The sequence below is a fragment of the Psammomys obesus genome, unplaced genomic scaffold, assembly GCF_907164565.1.
Source record: "Psammomys obesus unplaced genomic scaffold, mPsaObe1.curated_primary_1811, whole genome shotgun sequence".
Classification (NCBI taxonomy): Eukaryota; Metazoa; Chordata; class Mammalia; order Rodentia; family Muridae; genus Psammomys; species Psammomys obesus.
This window is the reverse complement of record NW_026591872.1, coordinates 4,635,344-4,645,488: the sequence shown is the minus strand read 5'-3', so window position 1 is coordinate 4,645,488 and position 10,145 is coordinate 4,635,344. Positions and strand designations below refer to the sequence as shown.

Sequence of the window (10,145 nt, the reverse complement as noted above, 5' to 3'; positions counted from 1 at the left end):
AATAATAATAATAATAATAATAATAATAATAATAATAATAATAATAAAAAATACAAAAAAATTAAAAGAAAGCTAGATATGATAACATACACCTATAATCTTAGCACTCAGGAAAGTGAAGCCTGAGAAAGACAAGGGGAGAGTTGTAGGTCACCCTGAAAATACATATCAGGGTCCTACTTATCTCAAAAAATAAAGTATGAAGCATAAATTACTAAGGTTTCTATTTCTACCTTGTTCTTATTTTTCTGTCTCTTTAAAATATAATGGATATAAAGCTTTTTTAAAATGGCATGGTCAGCAGGTGGTGCCTTTGATCCTACAACTCAGGAGCAGTGGTAGTTGGATCTCTGTGAGTTTGAGGGCAGCCTGGCCTACAAATAAGAGTTCCAGGACAGAAAAGGCTGTTACATAGAGGAACTCTGTCTTGAAAAGCCACCCCCCCCCAACCCTTCCTACAAAGAAACCAAACCAAACCAAACCAAAACAAACAAACAAACAAACAAATAAATAAATAAATAAATAAATAAATAGAGCAACAACAAAAACCCAGCATGGTCTCACTGTTGGTTACCTTGGCTATTCTTAAAATCCCAGGCTCAAGAGATCCTTCTGCAACAAAACAAAACACCCTCCCCATCCTTCAGTTTAAGTCTCCAGAATAGCTAGTATTATACAAATGTGCCAGCCTAAGTTATGCAAAAAGACCATGCTACAAAAAGCAATATATATATATGAGAAGGATCTGGTGGCCCACGCCTTTAATCCCAGCACTCAAGAGACAGGCAGATCTCTGTGAGTTCAAGGCCAGCCTAGTCTACAGAGATAGTTCTAGGATAGCAAAGGCAACAAAAAGAAGCCCTGTCTTGGAAAACCAAAATAAAATGAGATAATTAAAAATATTGATTTTGAATCTTTGGAATCAAGGAGTTAAAATCTGTACAGATAAATAGGGACAGAATAAAAATCACATTTTGAGAAACTTTTTCTTTTGACACAGCAATTGTTCACAACAAAATGCTGAATAAGAAGTGCTAAATAACACGGCCCTAGATATCTGTCCTACCTCAAATCTTAAATTTCATAAATTTTCTAGAACATGCCTTTTTAATTTAAAATATTAAAAAATACCCTTTATGATTCAAATTAAACAGAATAAACACATTTTTGTGAAAAAGAAAATAAACATGGTGCTGCAAAGAGTCTAAGTAGAAATAAAGTCAAGACAAAAAAAAATTCCATGGCATCCAATCAGGGCATTTTCCACTGTTAATTTCTCATTTTTAAATATGTTTGCTTCTCGAATGGACAGGTACAAAGACCTTAAATAACGCCAACAGCTTATATAATACTATTAACAGATTACTCCAGAGATAAAAATTTAAGAATTGACAGCTTATCATAATCTTCCTGCCGCAAAATAACAAGGGTAATTTACCATATTCATCTCATAGTGATTTTTTCTTTCTTTCTTTTTTTTTTTTAAATGGAGAACTCGATATGCAGCCCAGGCTGTCCTGGAAAATGTTATCCTCCTTCCTCAATTTGCCAAATATAAAAATTACAAATGTGTATAACTGGATGTGGTATCTATCCATTTTTAGACCCCAACCACAAAGTGCAGTGTCTGGCACATAGTCTGTACTCAATAAATGTTTATGTTCTAAACCTAAGCCTTTCCTTCATGCTAGCACTTGCTGCTAGACTTAACTATTAGACCAAGCAAAAACAGTGAAATTACATTTAGACTCTTCAATCATTAAATATAGAGAATATGCTAGGTAAATGAATGCACACAATGTAAATTAAAGGGAATATTTGTGTTAGAATTTTAAGTGCTATACTAAATTACCTGGCACATTTAGTATAATGCTTGCCCACTGAAATGTTTCTGACTTTTAGCCAGCTTTACTTTGTTACCTTAGTTGACCTCATTGAATACACTAGAAGGCAATACAATTATAGGTGTTCTAGACTAGAATGTAGATCCCAATCCAAAGTCTGCTAACACTAAACAACAGAACTCTAAGCAATTCATTTTTTCATCTTTGGATCCTCATCAACCTATCTGTAAACAAAAGAAGAGAACTCAACACAGGGGATGTGTCCAGTCTTACCTTTTGTTTCCAGTTTTAGGGACTGACTACAGGGCCTAGTGTATATTATGCAAACATTCTGTACTGAAATATACCCAAACCCTTTGAAGCTTTTACCCCCAACCCAAAACATTCACTATCTTTAAAACTGTAGCATGCGTGAGGATTGATAATGAGGGCACAAAACCCACTTAAGTATCAAAAAATGTCATGCAATATAATTTTTTATTGATTATAATTGTTTGTACAGGGTCTGATGTAGCCCAAGCTGGCTTTGAAGTCTTGCTCATCCTCCTACCAAATGCAGGCATTAGAAGTGTGAGTCCTGACCCTGTTTTACTATCTTGTGTATATGGATATTTTGCCTACATGCATGTGTGTATCATATGCATACAGTGCTCATGGAGGCCAAAAGGCACTGAATCTTCTGGGACTGGAGTTACAGATGGCTGTGAGATATCATGTGAATGCCGGGACTAGAAATCAAGTCTTCGGGAAGAGTAACCAGGGCATTTAAACACCTAGTCACCTCTCCAACCCAACTTTTTTTTTGAGGCAGGGTCTCACTATGTAGCCCAGGCCGAACTTGAATTTACAATTCTTCATTGACTTCACAGTGTCGGCATTACACGTGAAAGCCACTATGTCTGGCTTTCTTTACCCTTTCTCTCTTCTATTGGTGTACTATTCAAAATAATGGGTTATATTTTTACAAATTATATAATGTACTTTGGTCAACTTCTAAGTTTTTCTTTGATATGTTCAAAACCCATTGCCTTGCATGTGAGAAGCACTCACTGAGCTACAAATCCCAATACAATCTTTACATGCTTAACCTTTTTAAAAAATAATGTTAATCCAGAAAGATCATGTGATTCAGATTTATGTCTAATTTGATATCTGAATTCTGTAATTTCCTATACTACTTAATAATCAAGAAACATCATTTTCTAAAAATAAAGACCATTTCATATGAAAAGGAAAATAGGTGAAAGCCAAGAGAAAAAAATACTCAAATAATCAAGCCTGTCTGTTAAGACAACATAAGCCACACACAATTTTACAATATAAATCATTGATATATAAACGGATGTTTAGAAACATGGATTGAAAATACTGATGTTGATATACATCTATGTGAGCTTTAAAATGTTTTAGTAATTAAATAACACCTGTTTATAATAAATTACTCAAACATATTTAAGGCACAGGAGAAAAGCAAAGTAGAAGTTTTCCATCCCTTTTTCAGAAGTAGCCAGTGATATCATTTATCCTGTATACCTTTCATGGACCCATGTGACCCAATCCATGTAGATATAAGCTTATGTTTCTCTGTCTGTAGGTATAAATGTAGCCTAAGATATCTTCCATTTTTAAGTATTGGGGGAAAGCAGTCCCAGGCACAATCTTTACAAGCATGTTCACTACACTGAAAATGGTGCAGGCATCAACACAAAGTAGTATCATGCTCAACAGAATTGTTCAACAGAATACACTTATATTTTGTGCTGAGAGGTTATATGAAGCAACAGGAGTGAGGTGGCCAAGAAGCCAGAAAATCAGTTCTAATCTAACCAGCCTGGTAACCTTAGTTTGGCAAGTCATGAAACCTTGAACCTTAGCTTTTGCTTTGTAAAAAACGATTGGGCTATGATCCTTCCCAATTCTAAAATGGTATAATTCTAAGATGGCCAGCTCTTAACAGTGTTCTCTTGAACTGGCTACAAAAAAAAAAAATGGTATTAAGGAGAAAATGAGAAAGCAGAAACACTACAGCTCTCTCCAGTCTTACAAGAGTAAATTTCTGACTTGTTCACTATCAAGGTATAGATGTGATGACAGAACTAGTGACATAATTGTACTTGAAGGCAAAGTAGTAGATTATTAAAATCTGATACGTCTGTTTTCCCCCAGTCTCCATTAGCATTTTTTTTTGAGAGGGACAGAGCTAGTTCTCAGTTTCATCAATCACTACTCCCCTCCCTTAAAAGAAAAACACCTCCACAATTCAAGTAAATTGTGGAATTAAAATAATGGAACTGAAAATCAAATTAACATTTTTCTTTCAGAACTATGTTGGGGAAGTGACCAAGGCAATAAAGGGTGGCAAGTATGACAAGCTATTTTCTCCCCTGGAAGCTCTTTGGCCCTCATTCTTTCGGTTTCACACGCCTTTGCCAGAAACATATCACCCTGCCCCATACATGCCACAAGGCATCAGATTGGAGGGAAGGGAGGTTGACTGTATTTTTTTTTAATTATTTAACCAGATTTACCTTTGTATCACGAAGTTTAAGAAGGCTGACCTGAAGGCTTGAAGCCAGCCACCCTACCCCATGGCTTCGAGGGGCAATCCCGGGAACCTGGACAAGGAGCCCAGTGCAGTATATCCCTTGGGCGGGCGCGGCCATCCGGCCCAACTAGGCAGACTTAGCTCAGGCGGAAGGGAGGGGGGTTGAAAAGGAGGGAAGGAAAAGGAGGGAGGGGGAGAGGGAAGGAGCAGGAGGGGGAAAAGAGGAGGGAGGAAGGAGGTGGAGGGAAAGAAGAGCAGAGAAGGAGGGGAGGGGAGGACAGGAAACCCACAAGAGCTGTACCCACCACGCCAAGCACTCCAGTCCTAACAGCCGTAGGCGACAGTTCCCGAGGGGAGGGTCCCAGAGGAGGGGCAGCCCGAGCCCGGATCAGGAAAACAACTCCGCTGGGCGGAGGGCCGCGGCCTAGAAGGAAACGGAAGTTGCTATGTGTCCCTCCCTTGGCCTTCTCAGACCGGACAGTCCCTTCTGAAAAAACTCGGAGACTAGAACCAAGAGAGTCCACGTCAGGGCTTTAAAAAAAAAAGCCACGGGGTGCAAGTCTGCCAACTTTAACTTCCCGGGCTATCCTGGCCTCAGGCCATGTCCTTCCCACCTCCCCCCTGGGAGCTCGACTCCCGCCCGGCAAAGCCCCTCCTTCTTTCCCTGCTCCGCCATCTTCTATCCTACCTCTCGGGCCCTGGAGGCCTTCGATCACGGTCGCATCCGCTCGGGGGACCTCCGACGGCCAGCCACTTCCCGGAGCCGGAAGGGGGCATCCAGAAAAAAACCAGTCCTCCTCATTATGCAGCCCGAGGCCCCCCACCCCCCTCCCGGCTTCAAGCCAGAGCCTGACCCAGCGGTCGCCCATGCGCACAGGTCAGTCCCCGCCCCCAACTCAAGCGGTTCCTTTTTTAGCATCCAGGACTTTTTTTTTCTCCCAGGGCTTTTACCTAGACTCTAAGGCGGGGAGTAGGGGAATACAGATAAAAGGATAAAAAACCTAGGGAAAAGGCTCGGAGCACTTTGAGTTCTTATTGGATACCAGGGACTCTGCTAGGTATATAACATTGGTTGTTGCTCTTTCAAAAACTCTGAAAGGCAGGACACCTCTATTAAATTCACTACAGGGGAAACAGACCCAGAGAAAATAATTTATCCCAGTATCACCCAGATGATAAAAAAGTAAACTGAGATTAGAGAATCGGTTCTTTCTAAATAGAGAATGGTGAAAGGAATGACAAGAAAAGGAGACAGATCGTGAGAGATGTTTAATTTGTGAAGAAAAAGGAAAAAGAATTGAACAAACATGGAAAAGACACACAAAGCTGGGCATAATGGCACACGCCTGTAATCCCACCACTCGGGGAGGCAGAGGCAGGTGGGCTCTCTGTGAGTTTGAGATCAGCCTGGTCTACAAAGGGAGTCCAGGACAGCCAGGGCTACACAGAGAAACCATATCTCAAAAAAAAAAAAAGAAAAAACTAAAAGGACACACAAAAGTTTTCGTACAATAATTGGTGATCATGTCCCTAAAGTTATTCATATATGACTGTAGGATTGTCAAAAAACCGGGAATTTAGGTTTCAGGAATTTTGGCTCTTAGTGGCTAGTACAGTAAAATGGATTCTGAATATCATTTCAAAGGAGAAAATCATGAGTACCATCTGCCTGGTTAAATAATGCTACTACCATTGATGAAAAGACACTTTGAAAATAAAAAAAAAAATTTTTTTTGTCTTTAAACTTTTGCTGACATAATATTCCTTCTAATGAAATCTTTTAAAAAAAAAGTTATTTCATTGAGTGTGTGAGATCAGAACACAACTTGGGAAATCCATTCTCTCCCAGCTTGTGGGTTCGAAGGATGAACTCAGGTTCCCAGGCTTGGTGATAATGGTTCTGGGGTGTGTTCTTATAGCTCTGAGAATCACACCTGACTTACAGCAATAATAGTAATTGCAAGCAAGGGCTGGAAATGTAATTCAGCAGTAGAGCAGAGCACGTGCAAGGCTGAATTCAAACCCTACCACTGCCAACAAAACAGAACTGCAAACAAGTATTTATCTCACTTCTCAAGGCACAATTAACTTCTTTTTTCAAGACAGGGTTTCTCTCTGTAATAGTCCTGGCTGACCTGGAACTCACTTTGTAGACCAGACTGGCCTCAAACTCACAGAGATCTTCTGCTTCTGCCTCCTGAGTTCTGGGATTAACTCTTGCTACTCTTACTTAAATATATAAATCAATAAAACTATTTGTTTCTCTTTAGATGAGAGTTTTACCAAGCCACCTTCAAATTCAGCAACAGGAGGATCAGGATTTCAAGGTCATCCTCAGTAGAAAGTAGGAGGCCATCCTCAGGTGCAAGGGACCCTGTCTTAAAAAAAGAAAACAAAACAAAAACAAAAAGCAAAAAACTTGCCTCAAGCTACCCTCCTTTGTCTTTATAGTAGTTGGTCCATCATCACCTCATTTTAAAGAGGCTGAACTCTATTGGGTAGGAACTGAACAGTATGAGTCAAGGTTGGATCTTTCTACTCACATGTCTGCCTGACCTTTACCCAGTGTGATTTTCCTGTTCTTAGGCTTATTCCTTCTTTCCACCCCATTTAGTCTGCATGAGGTTCAGTTAAATCTTTCCATTCTGACTTCAGGACAAGAGTAAATCTCCTTAGCCTTACGTTCACTCCCCTCTAGAACAGTATATAGTGTCTTCTAAGATAACTACTTACCTTGCCCTGGCTCTTGTCAGTTTGCCTGCCTTCCAGTAATTTATTGAAACTCATTGAACAGACTGCTCCCAAGCAAAGCCTACTCTAATTCCCTTACCTGAAGATTATATTTTCTCATTTCTGTTATCTTTCATTCTTTGAACTTAAAGTGCTTTATAAAATCTTTATTATTGTTGTTTTGGGCCTTTTGATATTATTTTTTGAGACAGCATCTCCCTAAATAGCCCAGCCTGTCTAAGAAGTCACTGTGTAGGCCAGGCCAGACTGAAACTAATCCTTATGTCACAGTCTCTGACTTTTGGGATTGCAAGAAACAGCTATGTAACCTACCTAGTACTGTTCGGCTTGAGTGTTTTGAATTGAGGTCTCATGTATCCTAGGTTGGTGTGAAGTCACTATGTAGTCCAGGGTGACCTTGAATTCTTGATCTTCTTGCCTGAATATTTGGATTATAGATTGTCCCACCAAGTCTGGCTTTATTTTGTGAGATAAGACTTTGCTATGTAGCCTTGTCTAGCTACATATTCCAAGCTCAGCTCAAATTAATGGCAATTGTCTGCATTATCATCTTAAATGCTGAGATTATGAGCTTGAGCCACTACATCTGCTAACACTTTTTATTGTGAAATGTACATAAATTTACTATTGTACCAATTTTATTTTAACCATTGTAAGTGAAAGAAAATGGGGACACAAGTGTTCCAAAGTATGGTTAAGGAAAAGGCTTTTACTAGACAGTTCAGCCAGAAGCATCTGGAAAGGTCCAGACTGAACAAGATTGTGAGGGGTGAGAGTGAGAGAGGAGGAGGAGAGAAAGAAGAGGAGAAAGAGAGAAGAGGAGGCAAGAGGACCAGTGTTGGTATAATGTTCTTGAGGGATGAATGCAATTTACCCTTGTCATTCAAATGATGATTTCTCTACCCCACTATCTGTTTTCAATCCAGACATTGTACTGTGATGATGCTTATTCTGTCTCAATGTTTGTGTAAGCATGCCACCATTTGTTCTCTCTGTTGACAATAAAAACAACCAGCCAATGCTGAACAATGGAGAGAATAGGGTGGGGCATCCTGGTCCAGAGTGGAGGAGAAAGAAGTGAGTGGGAAGAGAGATCAGAGAAGAGAGGACCTGGAAAAGGAGAAGTGAACCAGACCTAAGATATGACTAAAAAGCAAGTATAATGTAGGAAATCTGAACAGGAGGAAGCTGTGGGCTTGGAGGTTTAAGATGGAATAATAATTGCCCAGCAATGTGCTCTAGGTTAATTAAATAAATCTTAGTCTCTGTGTGGTGATTTGGGTATAAAACTGGTTTAGGAGTAACCGCTGGTTAACTAAAAGATAAACCAATATTAAATATTAATAATCATAAACCGATCAAGAGAGCACATGGCCACAATGGCAGGTTTATATAGGAATGAAAAGTTGGGGGAAGGGAAGAGAATCCAGGCCTTTGGGTTGGAGAGATTTAAGATAGGGGGTGAGGTGGGAAGTGCTGGGGGGTAGCCTCAGGTACTGAGTGAGACTTGTCCCAAGTTTTTTTTGGACCTGACAGTAAGTACATAGTTCAGTGGCACTGAGTACAATCCCATTATTGTGCAAGCATCACCACTGTCCATTTCTAGAATGGATGTTCATCTAACTTCATCATTATACTTAGTGCTGTGTTACAGTACACAGTGAGTTGTGTCACACGATATAGCTACTTGTATAAATGTATGATCTCTCCTATGGTGTAAACTCATTTATGGGAAGATCTGTGTCAAACTCATTTTTTTGAAAACCTTGAAGTCATCTTTTACAAATTTTAAATGTATTCATGGGAGTACATACCATGTCATGTATATGGAGGTCAGAAGACAGCTTGCTAAAGTGGACCCTTTTCCCCCATCCGTGTTGGTTCTAGAGATCAAATTCAGGTCATCGGGGTTGATAACAAGCCCCTTTACCCACTGTTCCCTCTCTCTAGCTCCTTTTTTTTGATTTTTCAAGCTAGAGTCTCCTATATCCCCAGACTCATTGCATAGCTGGAACTTATCTCTTTTTTTTCCTTTATTTTATCATTAATGTGTGTATGAGTGAGATGTGTGTAAGTGTGGGTTTACACATCTGCATGTATATGGAAGTTAAAGGGCATATTTCAGTAGTTATTTCTCTACTTCCACCAACTGTTCCATGGATCAAACTTAGGTTATCAGTCTGTAAGCCCAACCCTTGAACTTCTTATCTTTCCTTCACCTCCGTATTGCTGGGATCTTAGGTGTGCACCACTAATGCCCAGTTTACACTGTGGTAGGGATTGAACTCGGGGCTTTGTGCATACTAGGTAAGCACTCTCTCCAAAGCTGCAGTCTCTAACACCAAAACACATCTTTAGTTCCTCTCATTTGTCATCCTCTCATCCAACCCATCAGCAAAGTTTACCATTGCTGTCTTCAGAATATACCCAGGGTACCACAGCTCTCAACTTCACCACCACTTTCTCCTGGCCTGCAGTACCTTCCTCACTAGCCTTCTCAGTTCCCTCTATATTTCATTCCCCACAGCAGCCAGTTACGAATGTAAACCACTAATCCAGATCATTTTTCTGCTCAAATTCCTTCACTAGCTCTCCATTTCATTTAAAAAAGTTATTATTACCAGCCACCATAAGGAAGTCCAACAATCTTCATCTCTCACTAGTCACCAGTAGTCATGTGCTTGCTTGGGTTTCTTCTGCACAGAATTAGGGCTGACCTTTGTGACAGATAGAATATGGAAGTGGTGGTGTGTGACATATAAGGTGAGGTTAGAAAAGGTCTTGTGGTTTCTGCCTTTGCTTTCTTGGGTTGGTTGCTGTGGAGTATGCCAGGCATGTTTGAGTACTCAAAGAGAAGGTGAAGCTAGGTTTGATGGTTCACTACTGTAATCTGAACACTCAGGAAACCAAGGCAAGAAGATTATGAATTTGAAGCCAGCCTAGTGTACATAGTAAGATAAGAAAGAAAGAAAGAAAGAAAGAAAGAAAGAAAGAAAGAAAGAAAG

The 10,145-nt window shown here is 39.8% G+C and overlaps 1 protein-coding gene across 5 annotated transcripts in view; it reads right to left on the bottom strand.

Moving 5' to 3' along the window:
- Positions 1 to 5,265, bottom strand: part of Xiap (X-linked inhibitor of apoptosis) — a 46,791-nt gene extending 41,526 nt beyond the window's left edge. For 2 of the 5 annotated variants that reach the window (XM_055612133.1, XM_055612135.1), the window contains exons 1-2: positions 5,078 to 5,265; positions 4,695 to 4,813 (exon numbers count right to left, since the gene is read on the bottom strand). The gene's annotated coding sequence lies outside the window, so the exon portion shown is untranslated. The other 3 variants (XM_055612137.1, XM_055612138.1, XM_055612136.1) reach the window with 2 other exon arrangements.
- Between the last annotated feature and the right edge of the window lie 4,880 nt (positions 5,266 to 10,145).